General features: G+C 36.6%; 1 protein-coding gene across 9 annotated transcripts in view; it reads left to right on the plus strand.

The window, feature by feature from the left end:
• Positions 1 to 14,137, plus strand: part of NCOA2 (nuclear receptor coactivator 2) — a 294,611-nt gene that overhangs the window by 27,249 nt on the left and 253,225 nt on the right. Inside the window, exon 1 of one of the 9 annotated variants that reach the window (XM_045998808.1) lies at positions 10,226 to 10,312. The exons of the other annotated variants lie outside the window; for them this stretch is intronic. The gene's annotated coding sequence lies outside the window, so the exon portion shown is untranslated. Of the gene's footprint in view, positions 1 to 10,225; positions 10,313 to 14,137 lie in introns of those variants that run through there. 9 annotated transcript variants of the gene reach the window in all.

The raw sequence follows: 14,137 nt of genomic DNA on the forward strand, positions 1-14,137 counted from the left end.
TTCCTTCAGCCTAGAGCCAGGTTTCCCTGTCAAGCTTTAAACATTTTAACATATTTTATATAGTTTATAAAATCATTAAAATGATATTTTAAAATGTTTCATAATCACAAAAGTCTGTTTGAAAATCTGCATATTTAATCATTGCTAAATAATTATTTGGATCGTCTTTAGAATCAGCTCGTGGCTATTTTAGTCAAGAACGTGGATAGACACAGGGTGTAAGCACTATCTCTGTTAAGACTGCGTTACTGACACAAATCTTCCAGGAAATAGATAACCAGAGGGAATCCATTTAACATGATCTCTTTTGGTTCTAACTTGGGAAATTTTTATGCCCAACGATGGCATTTTGAAACCCAAACTACGATTTGGGCACTGATAACTAGGCCAATATGAGCCTATGAAAATCAGAGGCAGACTTATCATTGTTAGTTTAAAGATTGGAGGACTATCAGACTTTTCATTTCCTTGGAAAACAAGAATTAAAATTCTCTGCTTTTTTTCGCATTTAATTTAGATTTATAAGCTCCAGTGGTAGCAGCTGTCTCGTTTTAGATTTTGTGCAAGAACTGTCACATTTTTGGTGCTCAATTAATGTGTTTTTACTTTCTATCTAAATTAATGATTCTGCCCATGAACTAATTTGCATATTTCCATTTGCAGTATTGCAGAAATGGGAAACATTCTTTTCAATTCAGTGCCTGGAATTCTAGACTAAAAATTCCAGTTCATCAGGCAATAGCACAAAAAACAGTTTTATTTGAAAATACAAGATAAAGCTTTTTTTTTAAACTTTTCAACCTGTTTTGCTTCAAAAGGTAGCATAAAATTGCCAAACTGATTAAAGATATAGAAAATATTAAAAGATTTCATCATTTGTAATGGGTACTTTGGCTACTACTAATAAATGTAACACACTAAGTATTACATTTTTACATTTTTATACCGAATCAGATTCACCATATGGCACTGTTTCTTTTTAAGATATTTCAAAGAAATATCAGTGTGTTAGGATTGTAGATTTCTAATAGATGGGAAATAAGATTTTCTTTGAAAGGTTGGGCTTATATTTTAAAAAAAAGTTTCCCTGTAATCAGGACTTTAGGAGTACATGTTACCCACTATGTAAGAATTACAGAAGAGCTCAGTCATTTTTTGGTTATGTTTTAGTATGAATTTTGAGTCATTAGGGAGCTTAGTTGATTAATAGGTCTTAAAAATAAATACATAAAGCACTTTTTCCCCCCCTTTGGTTGATCATAATCTTGGCATATAGAAAAAAACATTGTATAAGTGCATTTACAACAGAAAAGGCCATCATCATCATTCATGGAAAATCAATATATATTTTTCAAAATTCAGATTGATGCTCCCATGCCATCAGTGTTAGTTAAAGCTTAGGGGGTGCTTCAGGGGTCAAGAGCAGGCCAGCTGAGTTCTTGCATCATCAGTGACTATGAGATTGACTTTCTGGGGCAGCTGTTTCCGAGCATGGGTCCCAGAGTTCTTCTGACTGAAGATTAAAGATATACCTGAATAAGATTTTGACAGGGAATGGTATTAAGTGCTGCATTTATCTGTAACACTGCCACCTTGGGCTAAGATGAGTAGATTTTGCCTTGGTCTATGAACATTGACTTTCATTGGTCTTTTTTTTTTTTTTTTTAAATAGAAGTTTAGTGTAAAGTAAACCATCCAACCACAGACCTTTCAAATTTTGTTGCATTTGTACTTGTTTAATAAGCTAACAACTCAGAGATGTTAGGTCTACTCATGTTCTTCTCTCGATCTTCTATAATAGAGTTTTTCAAACTGTAGGTTATTCCCCGTTAGTGGTTGATGACTTTTGAGCATTATGACCAGCTTAAAAACAAAGCTAGAGAATATAATAGAAAAATTTCAGAGTGTATCACACAAAGTATGGGCAGAGTATAACTGTAGATAGGTATGCACTGTGTATCCAGGCTCCTGTGTGGTGTGTGTATGTACTGGGTCACTGCGTAAAACTACTTTCACTGTGAGTTCTGCTCAGAAAACCTGGAAAGAGGTGATAATATCAGTTATTCTTCCTGAAGGAGACCAGCTAATGGCTTATTTAAATTTTGAGGGTGCTTATCCCTAAAATAGGAAGTGATAGTGTACCTTCTGGTGAGATATTGTAGAATTGTCACTGCATTCTGTATTTGGAAATACTTACTCTACTTCTGCCCTGTTTGTGTTTGTTTCCCTGCTTCACTACTGTTATGTTATGGAATAATAGCTCTCAGAAAACGTGCCTATGGACTGAGGTATTTCATTACTAAAATTGGATGGAAGGGTGTTTTTCCAAACAAGTTAATGGATAGAATTTTCTCAGCAGAAGTTTCCTCTTCCGGGTTGTCTGACTCCTGAGCAAGTTTTAGACTGTGCTAGGTGTTTAAGAATCCCAACAGGTTCCCCTTGACTTCCTGATCAGTCCCTAAGTCTGAATTAGTATCATAAAACATGGGCAGAGTATCAGTAGCAATGGCACATTCACCTGGGATGTTGTTCATATTTAATAGTACTATCACAAACATATCAAATCACAGCCCTTTATCTTCTAAATTTCATTATTTTTGCCTTCAGTGATAATTTCTAGCTATTTTAGGGGTTATTGAAGCATTCTAGTTGCTTTTGATTCCCCGCGACACAGGATGAATCCTTTTTGGATTTTCTGAAGCAGCTCTCTAACCTGATGCCATAGGCAAATTTCTAGCTAAAAAAGGCTTTTCTTTAACTTAAAATTCAGATGATACAGAGTTGGGTAGCCTGCCTTTAGGACGATCTTTTCAATAGTACTTCGGTTCATATAATACATATGTTTTATTTTTATTGATGATTATTTTAATTTTTTTTTTAAATGATTTTATTTATTCATTTGTCAGAGAGCAAGAGAGTGTATGCACATGCCCAAGGAGGAGCCACTGGCAGAGGGAGAAGCAGGCTCCCCACTGAGCAAGGAGCCTGATGCGGGACTTGATTCCAGTACCCTGGGATCGTGAGCTGAGCTGAAGGCAGATGCTTAACCGACTGAGCCACCCAGGCGCCCCTATTTTGATTTTTCTTAAATTATGGAAAATATGGTCATTGTAACAATCAAACATTAGAGAAGTATGTAAGATAACAAGTGAGAGTCTTTCATTTTTCTTTCAACAGTCCTCTTGCCTGAGAAGAGTTAGTAATATATACTCATTTCATACCTTTTTTTTTTGCATTTACAGATGATATTTCAGATTAAGAATGAAGAAATAAAATCACAAAGTATCAGTTCTTAATTTTTCCTACTTGTTACTGTATAGACTTATGTTTATTAACTATATATAATTTTTTCCTTGTAAAGTTGTCCATTTTGGAAAATAAAGGTCAGTAAAAAGAAAGATAATCTTTTTGCAGTTTCACTCTTTAGAGAGAATTCTTTTACATATTGTTGTAGATGCTTTCAGTTTCTTTTACAGATGTACTTTTATGTATAGATTTGATTGAAACTAAAATGGGATTATGGTTTTTTTTGTTTTGTTTTGTTTTTTTGGGGGGATTATGTTTTTAATGTTGTTTGCCAGGCTGCTTTTTTCCACTCAGTAGAGTGAAAAATTATATGAATTGACAAGCTTGTGTTAAAATTCATATGGAAATGCATAGACCTAGCATAGTCAAAATTTAATTTGAAAATGAAGAGCAACCTTGAAGATCTTACACTATCTAATTTCAGGGCTTACTGTAAAGCTTAAAGAATCAAGACAGTCGTATTAGCATAATGACAGTCACATAGATCCTCGGAACAGGATAGAACTTACATATATATACGTACATATGCGATAGTTGCTTTTTTGATCAACAAATGGTGTTAAAACAATGGGGTATTAGTATAGGAAAGAAAATGAACCTGTCCTTGACCTTTTTCTCATAAAATTTCACTTAAAATGGCTCATAGACCTAAATATAAGAGCTTTGCAAGAAAATACAAGACAAAGTCATACCAACCTTGGGATAGGCAAATATTCTTAGAAGACAAAAAGCACTAAGCATAAAAGAAAAAAATTGATAAATTGGACTTCATCAAAATCCAAGCCATCTGCTCTTCTAAAGAAACTGTTAAGAAAATGAAAAGGCAAGCCACAGACTGAGAAAATACTCACAATATTAAAGACTTGTATTTAGAATATGTAAAGAGCTCAAGTTATTTATTATTTTTTTAAAGATACTAATTTTATGGGAGTTAGTTATATAGTTACATAGTTTAAAAAGTCAGAAGATTACATGAGAAGAACTCGGGTTATAACCTAATATTAAGAAATCAAGCAAATTTTTTGATGTTTGAAAGCTTTAGACTGATACTGCATAAAAAAGATGCAAATGGTCAATAAGCACATGAAAAGATGCTTGATATCAGAAACCATCAGGGAAATGCAAATTAAAACCACAATAAAATAGAACAGCCTAGGGGCGCCTAGGTGGCTCAGTGGGTTAAGCCTCTGCCTTTGGCTCAGGTTATGATCTCAGGGTGGTGGGATCCAGTCCCGCATCGGGCTCTCTGCTCAGTGGGGAGCCTGTTTCTCTCTCTCTCTCTCTTTCTAAAAAAAAAAAAAAAAAAAAAAGAACAGCCTAAATTAAGAAAAACTAATACGGTGTTAGGGAGAATGTGTAGCAAACTGTAACTTACTCCTGGTTGGTGGGACTGTCAACTGTACTTTCACTTAGAAAAAGTTGACTTGTTTCTTAGAAACTTCCTAGTGAAGTTTAACATACATTTACCATGTCACTCACTGTTTATCTAAGAGGACTGTAAATAAGCACATGTCTGCAAAAAGACTTCTACCTGGAGGCTTTATTTGTAACAGCACCTTACTGGGGAAAAGCCAAATGTCCATCAACAGGGTAAATGGTTGAATAAATTCTAATATTCTTACAATGGGATACTCCTGAGCAATAAAAAGGACAAACAAAAAGGACAATAAAAAGGACAAAAAGCAATAAAAAGGACAAACTCTTAGTTATTAATGAATAACTAATAGTCATGTGGATGGATCTCAGAACTGTTAAGCTGAATAAAAGAAGCCAGACATGCACTGTGTGTTCCATTTATATGAACCTTTAGAACAGGCAAAACTAAGCTGTAGTGATAAAAAATCAGACGAGTGATTGACTGAGGTGGGGGTGGGATTGATATTAAATGAAGAACATTCTGAAGTGATAGAAACATTCCATATATTAATTGCAGTAGTACACATTGTTACATGTCTGTTAAATGTTATCAAACTGTACACATTTGTTTTATACACATTTTTACGTATGTTTCGTAAGGTCTAAGCTTTGGTATAGACGTGCTTTCAGATGCTTTTTTTTTAAATGGTGGAAGGTAGTGCCTTTGAGAAGAGAGTGAATTCTACAGTTCTGCTCCCCCTGCCCCACCACACAAATTTAGGATAGGCTGAATCATAAAATAATTTAAAATGGGCATTTGTGGCATTTCTGAGAGTAGAATTTTAGGGAGGGGGATTCCTACTTAGGAGTTGTTCCTCTGACCTTAGGACCGGAGTTCTATATAACCTCTAACCTTAGCACTCCTGAACACATATTAAAATATTAAATTCTAATTTCTGTATTAATTTTTTCCCCTTCTTTTCCAGTAACTGAGAGAACCTTAGTAGTGACTTTTGTATGGGGTGGATGACCTTCGAGCTCTTTGAGTTTTAGAACAGAATCTGGTTTCCAGAAATACTCTTTTAAATTCTCCTTGGAATTTTTTTTTGGTCTGTAGGGTTTCAAAATGAATGTACCTTTCTGTCGATTTTTTTTCTTGTTTTATTTTCCTTCTCTGTTAACTCAGTAGTCCGGCTGACTGATTTTTTTCATTTTTCTTTGGTCTAATGGATTCCAGTTAATACAATTTTAGCCTATAAAAATTTTTTTCCGGATACCTTAAAAAATTATGTGCATTACAGTATGCATTTGTGAAAATTTACTATTTTTTATTTTAATGTGTTTTATTTGTTAATTTAACATTAAAGAAGTCTATTATCTCATAATGAATTTTTAAAAACCTTAACAGTTTTGGGAATAACTCCCTTAAGAGATTCTGTGATACTGGCCTGAAGTGATAGGGAATTTCCTTTTCAGGGTTTTGAGGAAACTGATGCAGTGAATGTATTTTAAAAGCCTCAGCAGTTCTTGTGTCCTCTTGGGACTGATGTGTTTCCCCAAGTGTAATATATTTGTGTTTATATGGTTTAAAAAACCACACAGCAGAAATACCTACTTCACAGATTTATATTCATAGGATCAAAGTTTTCATTGATAGCTGTGATAATAAAATGCCTATACTTTTATCAGAATATCAGGACTTTCTGTAAATCACTTACTACTTTTTTAGTATCTTTGTAAATGAAGTTCCTTGTTGATTTTTGTCCACAAAATCAAGCTGTATATTTTAAATGAGAACTCCTAAACATTTGGTGACTCTTTTATTTTATTTATTTTTTCAAGATTTTATTTTTAGGGGCATCTGGGTGGCTCAGTGGATTTAAGCCTCTGGCTTTGGCTCAGGTCATGATCTCGGTCCTGGGATCGAGCCCCTCATTGGGTTCTCTGCTTGGTGGGGAGCCCGCTTCCCCCTCTCTCTGCCTGTTGCTCTGCTTACTTGTGATCTCTCTGTCAAATAAGTAAATAAAATCTTAAACATTTTTTTTATTTTAAAATAATCTCTACACTCAGCATGGGGTTCAAACCCACAACCTCAAAATCAAGAGTCTCAGGCTCCAACCCACTGAGCCAGCCAGGTGCCCTTGGTCACTCTCTTTCAAGTGTTTAAGAATCCTAGATTGTTCTGTGCAAACCTTCCCTTTATTTTATGTATTTTGTACTGTGATTAAAAAACACATATAAGATTTACCATCTTAACCAGCTCAGTGAGGAGCCTGCTGCTTCCCCTTCACGTGCTCTCTCTCTCTCTCTCTTTTGCAAATACATGAATAAAATCTTCTAAAAAAATTTAAATCCCTAGTCTAGAATTTAAAAAAAGTTGACCCTATGCCGTTTACTCCTGGTCAGCTTTCTGCGTTTTAGGACTATTATCTTTTATTTTCTTACCCTCATGAGCTTCTTATCGTAGCTTCTATTCCTTTAGGGTACTTTCCCTGCTTTGTCATTCTCATTTTTTCTTTTTTCTTTTTCTTTTTTTTTGGCCTCTCTACAGTAGTATTTTTTTGAAAACAAAGAATAAGCCACACAAGTGGAGGAAGCAGATGTGCTTCACCTTAAATCCATTATTTTTCCTGTAAAACTTAAGTTTTTTTTTTAAAGAGTTGATCTTTATGTATACGAAACACATTCTCTTAGGATGTGCCCAGATGAAGTCACCATGGCTGAGAACCACAGTTATAATGAAATGATGGCATTTGGAAGAGCATGGGCTAGGTATGACTTGGTGTGCCAGTTCTCCTACTGCCTGTTATTCTTTTAGCTGCCACAAATCTCTTGTGGAAATGGTATAAACTGTGATGTATCACAAAAAATTAAGTTTCTTTTGTTTTAAAGAAAAATTTTTTTTTAATATTTTATTTATTTGACAGAGAGAAATCACAACTAGGCAGAGAGGCAGGCAGAGAGAGAGGAGGAAGCAGGCTCCCTGCAGAGCAGAGAGCCTGATGTGGGGCTCGATCCCAGGACCCTGGGATCATGACCTGAGCCGAAGGCAGAGGCTTTAACCCACTGAGCCACCCAGGTGCCCCCAAAATAAGTTTCTTTTGAAGTGGAATAAGTACTTATGGGAGGACAGTAATTTCGTATTTCATGACTGCTACTATTTAAAATATAATTTCCTTGATTGGGAGGTAATTTCTAGAGAGTTCCATGAACAGAAACCTGAACTTTTCTGACATAATATCCTTCATTTGTCTGTCTTCTTTTTGTAGCTCTTACCTTTTCCTTGTGTGTGCGTGTTTTAAAATATTTCATTTAGGGGTGCCTGGGTGGCTCAGTGGGTTAAAGCCTCTGCCTTTGGCTCAGGTCATGATCCAAGGGTTTTGGGATCAGGCCCCACATTGGGCTCTCTGCTCGGTGGGGAGCCTGCTTCCCCCTCTCTCTCTGCCTGCCTCTCTGTCTACTTGTGATCTCTGTCAAATAAATAAATAAAATCTTAAAAAAAAACATTTTGTTTATAATCTTGAAGAAAAGATGAATGAGACATTATCTGCCTTTACCACTTGGTAACTTCTTGTTTTACTCTTTAGGCAAACACGGAAGGTATAATGGGCTCCAGGACAGAAAGAACCTACTATGTGTCTAGAACTTTACTCACGTTGGCTTGTTTAAGCTTCACAGTATTCCTAGGAGGTGTGTCCTAGCAGCTCCTGGCCATCCCCTTGCCTCCTACATGTATACTCAGCCTGTGGAATGGTTGGCACTGTCTCAGACTCATCACTGGCAAAAGCAGAATTTAAATTGAAAGCTGATTATCAAGATTGCGTGCCTTCTGCTCTTTTTTGCCGCCGAAACTTGTGGATTAATTGGGTCCATGCTACTCAACATTATGTATTTACCAATCAAAAAACTAAATTCCAATTTGTAACATTTCTCTGATATGTTATAATGGAAGTAATTTTAGTACCATGTTTATAAGCCAGTTTTTATAGCACTAGCTAAAAACCACAAACTTGAATAAAATTAAAATCCCAGTTTAATAAAGCAGATTACTCAGGGCTCATACTCAGTTTACATTGGTGTATCTCAGTTTTTTTTAAAGAATCAGTTGTACTAATGGCATCCTTAAATGGACAGTTTTCAAAGTACGTTTAAGCTGTTTGAGTTACAAAAATTGAATTTGTGTGGAAACTTTCAGAATACATCCTGTGTGAAGTGAACTGTGAGTTTCAAGTGAAATCCATGCATTTGGATAATGGATAAAAAATAACAAAGCATTTAAAATGCCTTCGAAATGTATTTTTTAGGCATAATATTAAATGTAGAGAAATTAGTAAATGTATAATGAAGTAGTTAATAGAACAGACTTGGAAAGTGTAAAGAACGTCATAAACTTTTTTGGGGGGACTAATGTCCTTTTTTATAGAGGATTTTATAACGTAAACTCTACGCCCACTGTGGGGATTGAACTCACAATGAGATCAAGAGTTACATGCTCTGCGGACTGAGCCAGCCAGGCACCGCCTGACATTTTTGGAATGTTTAATTTTGTTTACTATTTTAGTTTAGTAGCCATGACATCAAAGATGCTAATTTTATGATGAACTTTCAGAGTACATAACAAACTAGAATTTCCTACAGGGAATGAGAAAGTAAACTGCTCAGTTTCGGGAGGAATAAGTTGGATTGACTGACTAATAAATGAGATCTTCTAGTGCTCAAATGGTACCCTGTGGCCTAAGAGAATCAACAAAGCTGTGGAGCAGCATGTAGTTCCTCTTGAGAAAGGCTTAAAACCAGTAATAACAGTTGTCCTAATTTTTCTAAACGTAAGATTTTTACATAAGTACAGCTTGTCCTGTGACACTTTAGAAATACAGTGCAGGGTTTTAATAAAATAAACCATCTCAACTATATTTAATTTGTTTTCTAAGAAAGATGAAGAGTTAATAAATTTCACTGATACAGTTAACCAGTTACTTTAGCCTCTAGTAGATTTTTTTTTGACTCAAAAACCTAAATAATGGCTTTATTTCCCTGCCTTAATTGATTATGTACTATTTTACCTTTTTAGTTTTTCTTTTATCTTTTCTTTTTCTTTAAAGATTGTATTTATTTGAGAGAGAGTGTGGGGGTGAGGTGGGGTGGGGTGGGAGTGATGGGGTGGGTGGGGCAGAGGCAGAGGGGGAAGCAGTCTCCTCGCTTGAGCAGGGAGGCCAGCGCAGGGCTTGATCTCAGGACCCTGAGATCATGACCTGAGTTGATGGCAGACGCTTAACTGACCGAGCCACCCAGGCACTCTACCTTTTTGGTTTTTCACTAATCTACCCTCAATTCCCTTTGCAATTAAGCTTTCTAAAACTTTTCCTTTCATTTCTCCCTTAACTTTTCAGTGTCTTGTAATTGCCGATTGGTTGAAGTCCCGGCCCAGTGTGTTCTATATAGCCTCATGCCATGAACTCAAGCCTTGAACTTTGGCTGCTATTAACTGATCCTTGCTTGTGGTGTTCTTAGTCTCTCTGCCCATCTAAATCTTATGCGTGCTTTACAGTTTAGAAGATTAAAAGCTTCATTTAACTTTCCAGACCAAGCAAGCACACTTTTGTTTCACATTTGATGAGAATGTTGCTGCTATTTCTATGCCTTCCGTTTGGTATGTAAGCTATCATTCCTTACTATATTCATCTTATAACATTATTAAACTCTTACATTGTTTGTCTCACTTCCTGGTTGTCATTTGAAATCTTCCTGAGGGCAGTGTCCTGTGCTTTCTAGGTCTGAATTTATATTGAGTTCATTCCTGTAGCATCTACTTCAGTATTTTGCCCATAAAGAACTATGTGAAACACATAGAATTTATAAAATTATAGATTTTTAGAGCTACAAATATTGGTCAAATGTTGTTATTTATAGTTGAGAGTCCGAGTCATATAAATGTTGATTTGGGGGCATAGCATCTTCTTGAAAACATGGTATGTCTTGGGCATGTTTTATTATCTGTGTTATTTTTATTTCAGCAATGTCTTTATAATTGTATTTCATTTTCGTTGCTTTTTATAAGTAGCTTTTAAGAAATCCTAAACATTTAGATATGTGATTATTTTACAGAGAGACTTTTCAAACATTTTGAATAGTACTACTTAATACATGGAAACTGATTATCAAACATTTAAATTGAAAATGTTTGTACCTGCGAACTGGTTTTTACTAAAAGCTGGAGTACTGTGATTATTGGTCCCTCTGTGCAGTAACTCCAAAATCTATGTTATACTCACAGCAGTCCTATTTTATATATGTTATTGGTGTGACTATGACTCTGTTGGTAGTCTTTTCACTCTGTCTGGAAATGTAGTCCACCTCCTGAGGAAGAAAGGGAAAAAATAGTAGCATTTAATTCCATTATTCCCACAGAGCTTCAGAAATTGGCACAAAAGTTTTCATGTTAATCTCACAAATGCTGTTATTTTGAATTTATTTCATTTCAAAACAATATTCAGTGTCTTTTAATGAAATATAGGAGCTGAAACAAGGTCAGTGTTGTAGAAGGGAGAAATAAGAATGGATGGGGGTTTGTATGAAAGGAATAGCAATGGTTGAAAGAAAACTGGGCTACTAGTAACTTACATTTATTTCTAAAAAAGAGTCTTCCCAAGGAGTTGGTATGGTGTTGTAAAGGTTCTACATTAAGTCAGACATGATTGGGTTGCTGTTACTTTCCTTCAGGACAACTATAGAAGGTTTCTGCTGTGCCGTATCAGTTATGAGCTGTTGCACATAGATTTGGAGTATACTGGTTACTGTTACTCTGCGTGCATCTTTTGTCTTTGGGAAGTTTTAGCACATTAAGGGAGTAAAGAATAATCATCTCAGGGTGCTCTGGGTGGTTCAGTTAGTGTCTGACTCTTGATTTTGGCTTAGGTCTTGATCTTGGGGTCCCAAGTTCAAACCCCACATTGAGCTCCACTCTGGATATGGAGCCTACTCAAAAACAAACAAATAAACAACAAAAACCCCAGTATATCATCTCATACACGGGGTTGACTAGTATTTGACTAGTATTCTACCAGAATGTGTGAATTATAGCCACGGAATTCTCTTGGAGTCCCATCTTTGCTAAAACCAAAATTCTAGAACAGCAAGCATTTAATAAGTATACCAACTTGCAGGTAATTTTTTTCTTTCTTTTTTCAACCAATGGCTGTTTAATTTTACAGAGTGGTTTTTCTGGCTTATTTTCTGGATATTATTTACAGACATGTACTCATGCAGGCAGTGGAAATACAACTCTGAATTTTGAGTACTTAGGGAAAAAACCAATGTAAAAGGGAATTAAAATCTCTTCAATAGAAAAAGCTCATTTGTAAATTTTAGGTTGACAGCTATCATTTTTTTTTTAAAGATTTTATTTATTTATTTGACCTAGGGGATCACAAGTAGGCAGAAAGGCAGGCAGAGAGAGGGGGAAGCAGGCTCTGTGCAGAGAGCCTGATGCGGGGCTCGATTCCAGGGTCCTGGGATTAAGACCTGATCCAAAGGCAGAGGCTTAACCCACTGAGCCACCCAGGTGCCCTGACAGCTATCATTTTTAAACACACATGTATATCCATATACCTACCCACACGTATTTTTTTCTCACCAAAGTCTTTGAGTATTGGACTCAACATTGAGCCTTTTCTTACTAAGTTGGACTAAGACCATATTAGAGACAGTTCACCTGGAAACATTTAATATCCTTAATATTATTTGTTCTTTTTCATATTATTTTTATTATTATAATAAATTTGTATTAGAAAAATATGCAGATCCTGCTGTGGAAGCTCTGTAAACCCACACTCTAAATGTTTCCCCCATCCTTTGCATTGGTCGAGTACGGAATATTTTGGACCAGCTTATGTCCTCTCATACCTCCCTTTTTGGATACCCCTTCTTCTCCCTAAAATGTGGTCACAAGAGCATTGTGTTATGAGGGCTGTCCCCCAGGTTTGGAATCTGCTTAGATTCAACATGCAGGCCCTAAGTGAGTCTTGTGGCCTTGGAGGCAGGGTAGTGAAGAGAGTGCTCTGCCGGTAGAGAGGCACGTGGCTCATGGCTTTAGTGGCTTTAGTGGCTTTAGTGGCCGTTGTGTAAAGCTCTTTTCCCTGACCAGGTGCAGACTTGGGTAATTCCGTTCAGTGTTTGCTTATTTCATTATTTCCTCCTGCCCCTTTTCTTCATTCTTTCATTAAAATAAATGGTGAATAAGGGCCCTTTCACCTGTTGATTTTCCTGGGTAGTATCTTTCTACACATTTTTTTTTAAATTTTTTTTTTAAAGATTTTATTTATTTGACACACAGAGAGAGATCACAAGTAGGCAGAGAGGCAGGCAGAGAGAGAGAGGAGGAAGCAGGCCTCCTGCTGAGCAGAGAGCCCCATGTGGGGCTCGATCCCAGGACTCTGAGATCACGACCCGAGCCGAAGGCAGCGGCCTAACCCACTGAGCCACCCAGGCGCCCCTACACATTTTAATTTATCCTCTTCTTTTATTGTCATGTATTTGCCCATTTTACCCCTTGCTTTTTTCCCCTTATTAAAAAAAAAAAAAAGATTTAGCCTGAGAGAATTTCCCAAGGTGTGGGGGGTGGGGAGGGGGAGAGGTAGAGGGAGGAAGAGGATCTCAAGCAGATTCCCTGCTGAGTTTGGAGCCTGGTGGCGGTGGAGGCTCCATCCCATGACCCAGAGATCATGACCTGATCTGAAATCAAGGGTTGAGTGGTAAACCCACTGAACCACCCAGGAGCCCCTTTCCTTACCATTCTGAAAGACAAAATTAGGGAACTGTTTTCTGTCACCACACTCCAGTGTGGAATGCTTGAAAGGCATTTTAAAAGCATTTATGTCTGTAATTGGAAAAGGGCACTATGGGGGACACCTGGGTGGCTCAGGTCGTTAAAGGTCTGCCTTCAGCTCAGGTCATGATCCCAAGGTCCAGTTCCACATAGGGCTCCTTGCTCAGCTGAGAGCCTGCTTCTCTACCTGCCACTCCCCTGCTTGTGCGCACTCCCTCTTTCTCTCTCTGGCAAATAAATAAAATCTTAAAAAAAAAAAAAAGAAGTAAAGGGCACCATGGGAAAATATGAGCTTTGATTGTTAACATTCTAAAAGTCCATAAGATGAGGGTGTTTTTCTCTGAAAGAATACCATATGGGCTAAAAAAAAAAAGTATGCTATATAATCTGGTTCTGAATTAGATGATTTAGAAACTATATAAATGCTCAGAGAAAGGAAAAAATAAAATTGGCTCTATGTAGCGATTCCTTGTTTTCAGCTAGGACAAGATTTTATTCATTGGGCTTATTCCTTACAGCTTATTTTATAAAGTCCTGTGCGGTGTGAGTTGGTGTTCTGTAAGCATTCATTGGGATGAAGTGAATATATTTTTCTGTTCCAGTTGTCTCTCTGTACCGGATAACTATTTACCTCCAATGAGATAAATTACA

Source organism: Meles meles, chromosome 1 (assembly GCF_922984935.1).
Source record: "Meles meles chromosome 1, mMelMel3.1 paternal haplotype, whole genome shotgun sequence".
In the NCBI taxonomy this organism is placed as follows: domain Eukaryota; kingdom Metazoa; phylum Chordata; class Mammalia; order Carnivora; family Mustelidae; genus Meles; species Meles meles.